This window comes from Mandrillus leucophaeus, unplaced genomic scaffold (genome assembly GCF_000951045.1).
Source record: "Mandrillus leucophaeus isolate KB7577 unplaced genomic scaffold, Mleu.le_1.0 Scaffold439, whole genome shotgun sequence".
Lineage (NCBI taxonomy): Eukaryota > Metazoa > Chordata > Mammalia > Primates > Cercopithecidae > Mandrillus > Mandrillus leucophaeus.
The window spans coordinates 634,189-648,231 of NW_012104687.1; the positions used below are offsets into that span (position 1 = coordinate 634,189).

At 41.7% G+C, this 14,043-nt stretch overlaps 1 protein-coding gene across 1 annotated transcript in view; it reads right to left on the bottom strand.

Moving 5' to 3' along the window:
• The window catches only part of SPEN (spen family transcriptional repressor), a 68,358-nt gene that overhangs the window by 32,391 nt on the left and 21,924 nt on the right, over positions 1-14,043 (bottom strand). The gene's annotated exons all lie outside the window — the stretch shown is intronic.

Sequence of the window (14,043 nt, forward strand, 5' to 3'; positions counted from 1 at the left end):
TCCATCTTCAAAAAAAAAAAAAAAAAAGAATTAAATGAAACAACACACGAGTTTACAGAGTTTAGAATATGACAGGTATCCAATAAATAAAACAGAGCTGAGTGTGGTGGCTCACATCTATGATTCCAGCACTTTGGGAGGCAGAAGCAGGAGGATCGCTCAAAGCCAGGAGTTTGAGACCAGCCTGGGTAACAGAGTCAGGCCTTGTTTTTAAAACAAACAAACAAACAAATAAATGAAGCAGTACTTCTCAGTTACTATTAGTAGTAGTAGCAGCACTACTATCTCATGGGTAATTTTTAGGAAAACAATACCCAAAATAATTTTCCAGGTAGATGCAATTTTTAAATTACTGAAGGACTAATGAATAAATATTATGTGAGTTACTACACTCATGTTACTTTAGGCTTTTTTCACTGTGGATAACATGGAAAAGTGATAGTTAATGAAACTAATCTCTTCAGTTTAATAAAATCCTCAAATAGAAAGATAGTCAACTGAAGGACAAGAAGGAAATGCTACTTACACAGTCAAATTAAGAAAAAAATATATTTAAATAAGTTTAGCATGCCTTACTTCTCTATGCAAGTTCATAGAAAAAAGTTTATTATGCCTAAGAACTACGTGAGAAACATAAAATTCTCCTTTCAGTACTGGACACGCAAGACTTTTGTGGCTTGCTTTTATGGCATTCTCAAATAGGTTAATAAAAAGTTATTTACAGATTTTACTATCTTTCTGAAATTTTGCTTCATATTCTCCTCCATGTTATAAAGCCCTCACCTTTCAAGCAAATCATTTTGAGTGGTGAATCCATCTTAAGCACACTAGCTATAGGACAAGACTCAGGGTAGTTTCTGTCTTCGCACTAGAACTACAGCTCTCATATTCAGGACAATCACTAATCCATCCAGACAAATGAGTCCAAATCTAGGTTGAAAAAAATTTGCTACAGCCCTTTTTTTTTCTTTTGAGACAGAGTAAGGCTGGAGTGCAGTGGTGTGATCGTGGCTCACTGCAACCTCCACCTCTCGGGTTCAAGTGATTCTCATACCTCAACCTCCCGAGTAGCTGGAATTACAGGCATGCACCACCGTGCCCAGCTATTTTTTGTATTTTTAGTGGAGATGGGGTTTCACCATGTTGCCCAAGTTGGTCTCGAACTCCTGACCTCAAGTGATCCGCCCACCTCAGCCTCCCAATGTGCTGGGAAATACAGGCATGAGCCAACACATCCAGCTGCTACAGCATTTTTTAAAAGCTAAATAAATTCTATGTTTTCTTATAGAAAACTAAAGATGTTTCTAGAAAACTAATAATTTACACACCATTTTTAGCTCTCACATGTTACAGCAATAGATGAAAACTTGACTGGGTGCAGTGGCTTAGTTCCTGTAATCCTACCACTTTGAGGCCAAGGCAGGAGGACTGCTTGAGGCCAGCAGTTCAAAACCAGCCTGGTCAACATAACAACACCCCATCCCTACAAAAGAAAAATTAAAAAATTAGCTGGGCACGGTGGCACATACCTGTAATCCCAGCTACTTGGGAGGCTGAGGCAGAGGATCACATGAGCCTAGGAGTTTGAGGTTGCAGTGAGCCATGGTCACACCATTGCACTCCAGCCTAGGCAACCGAGTGAGACCCTGTCTCAAAAAAAAAAAAAGATGAAAACATGCCAGGCGCAGTGGCTCATGCCTGTAATCCCAGCACTCTGGGAGGCCAAGGCAGGTGAATCACTTGCGGCCAAGAGTTCGAGGCTAGCCTGGCCAACATGGTGAAACCTCATCTCTACTAGAAATACAAAAATTAGCCGGGCTTGATGGCACATGCCTGTAATCCAAGCTACTCGGGAGGCTGAGGCATGAGAATCACTTGAACCAGGGAGGCAGAGGCTGCATTAAACTCTGATTGCGCCACTGCACTCTAGCCTGGGCGACAGAGTGAGACGGTCTCAAAAAAAAAAAAAAAAAGAAAAGAAAAGAAAAGAAAAAGCTTAATAAGGTTATCAGCATTTTCTGATAGTGGTTTGAAATGCAGGAAAATAAACCTGTCAGTTCAAACTACTAGGGATAAAGGCCTTGAGATAAAATCATAAGCTGTCATTGCTAGGCCCCTTATGAATGACTTAGGTTTAGCTTTCCCATCTATAAGAAGAAAAAATGATTGCTGATCATCCAGCAAAAGCAGTGTTACTAATATTAAGTAAATACTATCCTGAATATGATACTGTCATTGATATTAGGGTTTAATGAAATTATCTTCTGTTTTTAGCACAGAAGGAAAAAGATACTTGTTATACATGTTAAATATTCCAAGTAATATTAATACAAGATTATTCACAAGGCCACCAGATGACAGTATAGAATGTTATGTGACTTATCAACTTAGTCAATGGCAACAATCATAAACATTAAGGAAAATATTTTAATTACAATACCACCAATATTATATACACCAAATTTCCTTAGCAACAGTGGTTACAGAGGTAAACAATCACGAGCAAAAGCAAAATGTACGGCTATTGAAATCATTAATAAGGGCCAAGTGCGGTGGCTCATGCCTGTAATCCCAGCACTTTGGGAGGCCGAGGCAGGCAGATCAGGAGGTCAAGACATCGAGACCATCCTGGCCAACATGCTGAAACCCCATCTCAACTAAAAATACAAAAAAATTAGCTGGGTGTGGTGGTGCGCGCCTATAGTCCCAGCTACTCAGGAGGCTGAGGCAGGAGAACTGCTTGAACCCGGGAGGCGGAGGTTGCAGTAAGTCAAGATTGCACCACTCTGCTCCAGCCTGGGGACAGAGCAAGACTCCGTCTAAAAAAAAAAAAAGAAATCATTAATAAGGCAACAAAAAGTTCTACACAAGCTTGTATTATAAAAATGAAGGCCGGGCATGGTAGCTAACACCTGTAATCCAAGCATTTTGGGAGGCCAAGGCAGATGGATCACCTGAGGTCAGGAGTGTGAGACCAGCCTGGCCAACATGGTGAAATCCCATCTCTACTAAAAATACAAAAGTTAGCCAGGCATGGTGGTCCATGCCTGTAATCTCAGCTACTCAGGAGGTTGAGACAGGAGAATCACTTGAACCTGGGAGGTGGAGGTTGCAGTGAGCCGAGATCGTGCCATTGCACTCCAGCCTGGCCAACAACAGCGAAACTCCATCTCGAAATATAAATAAAATAAAATAAAAATAAAAATGGAGGCGGCTGGGTGCAGTGGCTCACACCTGTAATCCCAGCACTTTGGGAGACTGAGGCAAGGAGATCACCTGAGGTCAGGAGTTTGAGACCAGCCTGGCCAACATGGTGAAACACCATCTCTACTAAAAATACAAAAATTAGCCAGGTGTGGTGGCGTGTGCGTGTAATCCCAGCTACTCTGGAGGCTGAAGCAGGAGATTCACTTGAACCCAAGAGGCAGAGGTTGCAGTGAGCCAAGGTTGCGTCATTGCATTCCAGCCTGGGCAATAAGGGCGAAACTCCGTCTCAGAAAAAAAAGAGAGAGAGAAAAGATAATCAGTGGTGACGATGCCTTTAAAATGAAGTACAAAAATAATGGTAGAAATCAGATTTATTATAAACATTTATACATGTTTATACTATAAACATTTAAACAGATTTATTATAAACATTATCACAAGCCATTATTATAAACATTATTACAGGCACGGTGGCTCATGCCTGTAATCCCAGCACTTTGGGAGGCCGAGGCGGGTGAATTACCTGAGGTCAGAAGTTTGAGACCTCAAAAAAGAAAAAAAAAAAAAACTATCACACTCTCTTTGGGTGAATCCCCTGCTGCCACACCAATTCTGAAACAAAATGTAGAATTTAACTTTCAGAATCATCTGCTGATTAATGTGAGGTGGCAATGAGAAGGGAAGACTGGTTTTAAAACGAATTATGAAACAATAAAAATGGTACAAGTTTTTAGTTCACCTTTTTTTTTTTTTTTTTTTTGAGATGGAGTTTCACTTTTATTGCCCAGGCTGGAGTGCAGCTCACTGCAACCTCTGCCTCCCAGGTTCAAGTGATTCTACTGCCTCAGCCTCCCAAGTAGTTCGTTGGTCAACATGCCCAGCTAATTTTGTATTTTTAGTAGAGACAGGGTTTTACCATGTTGGTGAGGCTGGTCTCGAACTTCTGACCTCAAGTGATCCACCTGCCTTGCAAACTGCAATGTACCACGGATTTCAAGATCCTGAATTAAAATGAGGGCATGAATGTAGGCCCCCAAATACTTTTCAGTCCTACTAAATTGACAGAAGGCCCAAATGCCTGGAATTCTTGTCCATTTTTAATTTTTATGTTCGTAATTTACTTGTTAGAGCTAAAGAATCACAACAGTTCATCAAAATGCATGAGATAGTATTCAATTGTTCTTAAAAGCCAAAAATAGTTCATCAGAAGCTAATCTGAGTTGTCTTAAAGAAGTAGTAATAACAGTGTATTGACTAATTGTTTTAAGAAAGTGGAATTTACCCAAGCACAACAATATCACATGTTCAATATCAATTAAAAGTTATCATTCTAAAGAACTGGAAGCCAGACATGGTGCATAGTCCCAGCTACTCTGGAGGCTGAGGCAGGAGGATCCCTTGAGCTCAGGAGTTTGAGACCAGCATGCACATGACATAGCAAGACCCCAGTCTCTTCAAAAACAACAACAATTTGAGACCAGGCACAACACTTTGGGAGGCCAAGGCAGGCAGATTACTTGAGCCCAGGAGTTTGAGACCAGCCTGGGCAACAGGACAAAACCCATCTCTAGAAAAAATTAGGCACGGTGGCATGTGCCTGTGGTTCCAGCTACCTAGGAGTCTAAGGTGGGAGAGATCACCTACGCCCAGGAGGTCAAGGCTGTAGTGAGGTGTGATCGTGCCACTGCACTCCAGCCTGGGCTGGAACACAATTTTAAAGAAATCTAGTTACACTTCTCTTAACCACATTTCCAAAGACAATTAAGGACAAATTATTTCCTATAATTTGTAATTATTGAAAAAAATGAAGAAGTAGATCTGACCATATTTTCTTATGAAGAAATATAAGAGTAGGCAACTGGTTACATAACAATTTTTGATAAACAAACAGATATAGGATGCTAGGATTCTCATAAACCAAATAATGATATCATATTATCTACTAACCCTATTCCTGCAGCCATTTTACACACAGAACTACATGAGCATTTGACTTTTACCACTGAAAATGCCAAGGCACTGGGTATGCTATTTATAAGATGACTCAGGCTATGTTTGTTAACATACAAGAGCAACATCTAATTACTGACTTCTGTATCCCTGTATTATTTGTAAACATTTGCTTACGGCAAATATGCATCTATACTGTTTTTTTTTTTAAAGCTGGAAGATTAAAAAGCATTTAACCAAATCAAGTTGAGAAACAAAACTCTAGCATAAACCAGTATTTTTAGAAAGGAGCAATCAGGGCAATTAGAAAATATTGCAACTAAGACAGTTAGAAGGGCCCATATGTCATAACCAGGTATCTCCCTACCCATCAGATAGCTAATAATTTTTCTCTCCATATGATCAATATATAATTTGGGTCAACATATAATTGGGGTCAAAAGATTTTCAATCAGGTTTGGGTGCCCACTGGTTCTTATCTAATTTCTATTAGAATAATCATCTATTTTAACTTTTATTTATTTTACTTTTTGTAGAGATAGGGTCTTATTTTGTTGCCCAAGCTGATCTCCAATTCCTGGGCTCAAACGACCTGCCCACCTCAGCCTCTAAAAGTACAGATTATAGGTGTGAGCCACCATTCCTGGCCCATAATCTCTTAAACAGAATGCATCACCACACCAAATAATAATACTTCCACATCTCATATTTTTAATAAGTCCAAATTGTATCTTTATAGCACAGCAATTATCTAAGCATAAGAGGACCTGTGAGGACCCAAAATCCTTTTAGGAGATCTGTGAGACCTTCCCTATTTCAACTGTGTATCTGTGAGGCCAGATTTTCTTCATATACTTCACCCAAAAAACCTTATAATCACAGTTTGAATACAGAATTGGTTATGAGAATCTAACTATCTTACTAAACCAGACATTTAAAAGATTTTCAGGCGGGGCACAGTGGCTCACGCCTGTAATCCCAGCACTTTGGGAGGGTGAGGCAGGAAGATCACTTGAGGTCAGGAGTTTGAGATCAGCCTGGCCAATATGGCAAACCCCCAACTCTGCTAAAAATACAAAAACTAGCTGGGCATGGTGGCACATGGCCACAGTTCCAGCTACTTGGGAGGCTGAGGCACGAGAATGGTTTGAACCTGGGAGGTGGAGGTTGCAGTGAGCTGAAATCATGCCACTGCACTCCAGACTGTCTCAAAAAAAAAAAAAAAACTAAGTAAAAAATAAAAGATTTTCAAAAAATAAAATGTTATTCTCACTAAAGCAAAAATTTTAAAGTTTAAATTTCAATAGATACTATCCACAATAAACGAAAGCCCGATAATTTTAAAATGTAAAGTCTTAAGCCTAGAAAGTTTTAAAAACAGTTCAGCAGTCTGATGTGACACCACTACCATTTTCAACCCCACCACTTCTGATGTAACCTGAATTTAAGCCTCTTTTGTTGTTGTTTTTGTTTTGTTTTGTTTTTTTTGAGATGGAGTCTCACTCTGTCACCCAGGCTGGAGTGCAGTGGCAAGATCTCAGCTCACTGCAACTTCTGATTCTCAGGTTCAAATGATCCTCCCACCTCAGCCTTCTGGGTAACTGGCACCACAGACCACAGGTAGGGACCACCACGCCCAGCTGGGTTTTTTTTTTTTTTTTTTTTTTTTTTTTTGCATTTTTAGTAGAGACAGGGTCTTGCCACGTTGTCCAGGGTGGTCTTGAACTCCTGAGCTCAAGCAATCCGCTGACCTCGGCCTCCTGGCTCATTACAGGCATGAGCCACCACACCCAGCTCTTTTTTTTTCCCCCCCAGAGTCTCACTCTTTCCCTCAGGCTGGAGTACAGCAGCGCAATCTTGACTCACTACAACCCCTGCCTCCCAGGTTCAAGCAATTCTGCTGCCTTGGCCACCCTGACACCTTTTTTTTTTTTTTTTTTTTAAAGGGACGAGGTATTACTATGTTGCCCAGGCTGGCCTCAAACTCCTGGGCTCAACATCCTCCTGTCTCAGTCACCCTAGAAGAAGCTGGAACTACATGCATACACCACCACACCTGACTCAAGCCTCCATTTTTTTTTTTTACTCCAAAAAATAACAGGGAAATAATCAACTGGGTGACCTGCCAAGATACTTCATTTTGCCTCTTAACTTGAATTTCCGTAGCGGTTAGCAGACCTCATGATCTTTCAACGTCCCTACTAGTTTTAGCAGGGTTCTACAACATTTTTGTTGTCACAGTAGGGGTGGGGTGGGGTAGGGTTACCGGCATCTGCTAAGTACCCTACAGTGCACAGGACAGTCCCAACAAAGAATTCTCTGCTCTCAAATGTGAACAGTGCCAAGGCTGAAAAACTCTGGCCTATATTATTTCTTGGACTGCTTTCCTGTCTTTTGAAAAACCAACATGCTAATTTCAAGCTGTGAGCCAAATGCAGGATCCTTAACGTTGATTATTCTTCCTCATTACTAATGCATCATTTCATAAAAATCTTTGAATTGTAGGAAAAAAATGTAAACTTCTGAAAATCAGACTTCCTCAAGAAGAAGCTGAGATCTAAAACACTCTGGTGTCACTTGATTTTGGAAAACATGATAAAAAGGTTAAGTATAAACAACTTTTTTACAATATGTACTTTACCATTCAATACCAAGGTCACAGTACTTTATAGACAAAACCGTTCACAATTTTTAAACAAGTTGTAAGTAAAATATATACAGTATTGCTACTCATACTCTAGTATAAGGTTTACATCAATGAAAACAATTCCATTCATATTGAAATGGTTTTTATAGTACAACAGCTTTCCTTACCTTCAACCTAGGGCCTGAAGGTGGTAGTTTAATATCACAATTAGATTTTTCCTCACCAAAGTACAATGCTCGGAAGAAATTAGAAAAAGGTCTATTTCACACAATAAGGTTAATGGGGTATTTCGCTTTATAATTTTAAGACATTTTAAATTTTCTTTAAAAAGCACACTACAGGCCAGGGGTGGTGGCTCATGCCTGTAATCCCAGCACTTTGGTAGGCTGAGGAGGGTGGACCGCCTGAGATCAGGAGTTCAAGACCACCCTGACCAATATGCTGAAACCCAGTCTCTACTAACAATACAAAAATTAGCCAGGCATGGTGGCGTGAGGCTGTAATCCCAGCTACTCAAGAGGCTGAGGCAGGAGAACTGCTTGAACCCAGGAGGCGGAGGTTGCAGTGAGCCGAGAGAACGCCATTATACTCCAGCCTGCGTGACAGTGGCACTCTCAAAAAACAACGACAACAACAACAATAGAAACCACACTACAACTCAACAACAAAAATCAACCTGATTCAAAACTGGTCAAAGACTTCAAAGACATTTTTCCAAAGATATATAAATGGCAGATAAGCACAAGAAAAAATGCGCAACATCTAATAATTAGGGAAACGCAAATCATAACCATGTGAAATTGGGCTCATACTTGTAGTTAACACTACTTGGGAGCCTGAGGCAGAAGGATAGCATGAGCCCAGGAGTTCGAGTTCAGCATGAACAACACAGTGAAACCCTGGATCTTAAAAAAAACAAAAAAACAAAAACAAAAAACTCCACCACATGATACTTCACTTCACACCCACTAGGATGGCTACTATTAAAAACAAACTGCTGGGTGCAGTGGCTCATGCCTGTAATCCTAGCACTTTGGAAGGGTGAAGCAGGCAGATCACTTGAGCTCGGGAGTTCCAAGACCAGCCTGGCCAACATGGCGAAACCCTGTCTCTACAAAAAATTACCAAAAATGATTAGCCAGGCGTGGTGGTATGTGCCAATAATCCCAGCTACTTGGCGGGGGTGCTGAGGCAGGAGGATGGCTTGAACCTGGGAGGTCAAGGTTATAGTGAGCCAAAATCGCACTACTACACTGCAGCCTAGATGACAAAGTGAGACCCTGTCTCAAAAAAAAAAACAAGCAAACAAAATAACAAGTGCAAGGATGTGAAGAAATTGGAACCCTTGTGCATTACTGGTGGGAAAGTAAAATGGTACAGCCATGGGGTTCCCCAAGCGCTAACTTACCACATGAACCAGCGATTCCACTATGGTTATATACCCAAGAGAAATGAAGACGGGAACTCAAATAGATATTTGTACACTCACATTCACAGCATGTTCAACACCCAAAAGGTGGAAGCAACCCAAGTGTCCATCGACAGATGAGTAAACAAAATATGGTATACACATAAAATAGAATATTATTCAGCCTTTAAAAGAAAGCAAATTTTGGCCGGGTGCAGTGCCTCATGCCTGTAACCCCAGCACTTTGGGAAGCCGAGGTGGACGGATCACCTGAGAGCAGGAATTCAAGACCAGCCTGGCCAACATGGTGAAACCCCATCTCTACTAAAAATACAAAAAAATTAGCTGGGCAGTAGTGGCGCATGCCTGTAATCCCAGCTACTCAGGAGCCTGAGGCAGGAGAATCGCTTGAGCCTGGGAGGTGGAGGTGGCAGTGAGCTAAGATTGCACCACTGCACTCCAGCCTTGGCAACAGAGTAAGACCCTGTCTGGGAAAAAAAAAAAAAAAGGAAATTTTGACAAATGCTACATCATGAATGAACCTTGAAGATATTATGCTAAATGAGATAAACAGCCATACCCAAAAAATACTGTATGATTCCATTTATAGGAGGTACCTAGAGTAATCAACTTCATAAAGGCAGAATATAGAATGGTGGTTGCCAGGGGCTGGGGGAAAGGGAGAATTGGGAGTTATTGTTTAATGGGTATAGAGTTTCAGTTGGGGAAGATGAAAACGTTCTGGAGATAAGATGGTAGTGATGGTTGCAAAATAATGTCAATGTATTTAAGTGCCACTGAACTGAACACTTAAAAATGGTTAAAATGGTAAAATTTATTTTATACACATACACACGATAAATTAAGAAGTAAAATACAAAGTTAGTGGTCACTCTCTATGTTCCTTAGAAAAAGATGAGCAATTCCAAACCAGTCAAAGTAAGCTACCTACTGCTTTTTGTCTACAATGCTCTGCTCAATCAAGGGATTTCACAACCTGTCTTTCCCAGGTAAAGTTCCTCAGAGATGACATCAGGGCAATGAGTCAGACCTAACTGGTGACTGTGCGACTATTACAAAAGAAACGGGGAAAGCATTGCAGGACTCAACTGTATAAATCATTAATGAAGCCCTTTAGAGCCAAAGTTAATGAAAAGTTATCCAAACTCTTTAAATTTAGGACATGTATTAAGAAAATGCTGTGTTGATACATAAAAACGCAAAAATGCGGCCAGGCGCGGTGGCCCAAGCCTGTAATCCCAGCACTTTGGGAGGCCGAGGCAGGTGGATCACCTAAGGTCAGGAGTTTGAGAACAGCTTGACCAATACGGTGAAACCCTGTTTCTACTAAAAAATACAAAAAGTAGGCCGGGCGTGGTGGCTCACGCCTGTAATCCCAGCACTTTGAGAGGCCGAAGCGGGCGGATCACCTGAGGTCAGAAGTTTGAAGACCAGCCTGACCAACTTGGAGAAACTCTGTCTCTACTAAAAATACAAAATTAGCCAGGTGTGGTGGCTGGCACCTGTAATCCCAGCTACTCGGGATTACAAGCAGGAGAATCGCTTGAACCCGGGAGGCGGAGGTTGCGGTTAGCCGAGATTGTGCCACTGCACTCCAGCCTGGGAAACAAGAGCGAAACTCCATCTCAAAAAAAAAAAAAGCAGGCCGGGCGCGGTGGCTCAAGCCTGTAATCCCAGCACTTTGGGAGGCCGAGGCAGGTGGATCACCTAAGGTCAGGAGTTTGAGAACAGCTTGACCAATACGGTGAAACCCTGTTTCTACTAAGAATACAAAAGTAGCTGAGTGTGGTGGCATGCGCCTGTAATCCCAGCTATTTGGGAGGCTGAGGCACAAGAATCACTTGAATCCAGGAGGTGGAGGTTGCCATGAGCCAAGGTCGCACCACTGCACTCCAGCCTGGTGACAGAGCGAGACTCCATCTCCCCTCAAAAAAAAAAAAAAAGGCGTTTTTATTATGTAATCAATATTTTAACTTTGACTTTGTTTGGCCTATCAGATTTCTCCCATCACCAGAAACTACAAAGATTTCTAATGGGAAAAGAGCTGATATGATAATGATTAACTGAATTAGTAGAGTGAAACTGACAAAGGAGGAAAGCTTTCTCTTACTAGACACAGGTGGAGGTGGAAAAAGAACCATAACCCACCACCAACACTAACTTTTCTTTTCTTTTCTTTTTGGGACAAGGTCTCGCTCTGTCATCCAGGCTGGAGTGCAGAGGTGCAGTCATGGCTCACTGCAGCCTCAACCTCCTGGGCTCAAGCAATCCTCCCACCTCAGCCTCCTAAGTAGCTAGGACCACAGGCATGCACCACCACACCAGGCTAACACTTAAAATTTCTTGTAGAGACAGGGTTTCACTATGTTGCCCAAGCTAGTAATTTTTCTGCTGACTACAATGACCCTTTATTGCTGATATAAACAACTAATAACATTTCCTAAAGATTACTTAGTACAAAATCTGGACCTCAGAAATTAACTTCTTAAAGCTCTCCTATTTTCCATCTAGACTTCACCTCTGAATATTTATAAACATCAAATAAATCTAAACCTTAGGCAGGTACTGGCTCCACTTAACTAATAAATTAATAGGTAAGATTTAGGCTTAACTAGATTTAGTGTTGATGGTCACTAAAGTAATGGTAAAGGCTGGGCACAGTGGCTCACTCCTGTAATCTCAGCACTTTGGGAGGCCGAGGCAGGTGGATAACCTGAGGTCAGGAGTTCGAGACCAGCCTGACCAATATAGTGAAACCACGTCTCTACAAAAAATACAAAAATTTGCCAGGAGTGGTGACATGCACCTGCAGTCCCAGCGACGTGGGAGGCTGAGACAGGAGAATTGCTTGAATCTGGGAGGCGGAGATTGCAGTAAGCCAAGATCCCACCACTGCACTCCAGCCTGGGCAACAGAGTGAGACTGCCTCAAAAAAAAAAAAAAAAAAAGTGATGGTAAAATCAAATGCGATAATTAATCAGTTTTATTATTTCTCATCTATTCTCAAGTCCAATAGTTTACATAAATGAGAGGAAAAAAAGAAAATCATTAAAAGACTGCATTTTATAAAAGTGCCTTATTTTGGCAGTAAATGCTGTTTAAAATTGTGCTTAAATATGCTTTATGTGGTCAGCATGCTCACAAAAGATTAAGTATAGGCCAGGCATGGTGGCTCACGCCTGTAATCCCCGCACTTTGGGAGGCCAAGACAGGTGGATCGCCTGAGGTCAGGAGTTCGAGACCAGCCTGGCCAACATGGTGAAACACCATCTCTACTAAAAATATTACAAAAAATTAGCCGAGCACAGTGGCACATGCCTGTAGTCCTAGCTACTCAGGAGACTGAGCAGGAGAATCGCTTGAAGCGGGAGAATCGCTTGAACCTGGGAGGCAGAGGTTGCAGTGAGCCGAGATCACGCCACTGCACTCCGCCCTAGGCAACAGAGTGATATTCTGTCTCCAAAAAAAAAAAAAGCTAAGTATAAGTAATTATTTCGGATCCAATTACAGCTGTGTAGTTAATGTTTTAAAGTTTACCACTATCTTTTGGTAGAGTTAAGCAAAAGGAGTATGTTAATAGTTGATCCACAGGGTATCTGGTAGATAATTAAAGCTTATCCAAAAATAATGAAAGAATTATTATTCACCCTTATAAAGGAATGAAATTATGATACATGTAACAAGACAGATGAGCCCTGACACAAAATAACAAATGCTGAAATAAGCCAGACACAAAAGGACAAATGCTGTGTGGTTCCACCTATATGGGTACCTAGAGTTGTCAAGAATTCATGGGGACAGAAAGCAGAACAGTAGTCAGCACAGGCTAAGAGAGGGAGGAGTGGAAGTTATTGTTTAACGGTAATAGATAGTGGTGATGGTCACACAATATGAATGTACTTAATGGCACAGAACTATACACTTAAAAGTGGTTAAAATGAGGCCAGGCATGGGTGATTCACACCTATAATCCCAGCATTTTGGGAGGCCGAAGCAGAAGAATCACTTGGGCCCAGGAGTTTGAGACCAGCCTGGGCAACGGAGAGAGACACCATCTCTACGAAAGAAAAAAAAATTAAAAATTAGCTGGGCATGGTGGTGCATGCCTATGGTCTCAGCCAGGTGGGAGGGTAGCTTGAGTCCGTGAGGTTAGGAGTGCAGTCAGGGGTGACTGTGCCACTGCACTCCAGCCTGGGTAACAGAGAAATACCCTGTCTCAGAAAGTAAAACAAACAAAAAATGATTAAAGTGGTAAATATTAGGCCGGGCACGGTGGCTCACGTTTGTAATTCCAGCACTTTGGGAGGCCGAGGCGGGCGGATCACCTGAGGTCGGGAGCTCGAGATCAGCCTGACCAACATGGAGAAACCCTGTCTCTACTAAAAATACAAAATTAGCCAAGCGTGGTGGCACGTGCTGTAATCCCAGCTACTCAGGAGGCTGAGGCAGGAGAATCGCTTAAACCCGGGAGGCAGAGGTCGCGGTGAGCCGAGATCGCACCACTGCACTCCAGCCTGGGCAGCAAGAGCGAAACTCTGTCTCAAAAAAAAAAAAAGTGGCAAATATTATGCTGTGCATATTTTACTACAATTTTTAAAAAACTTTTTTGAAGCCTTCTAAGCTTTGGCATTAAAAATATAATATGGGCCGGGCACAGTGGCTCACGCCTGTAATCCAGCATTTGGGAGGCCAAGGCAGGCAGATCAGGAGGTCAGATCGAGCCCAATCTGGCCAACATGGTGAAACCCTGTCTCTACTCAAAATACAAAAATTGGCTGGGTATGGTGGCACGTGTCTGTAATCCCAGCTA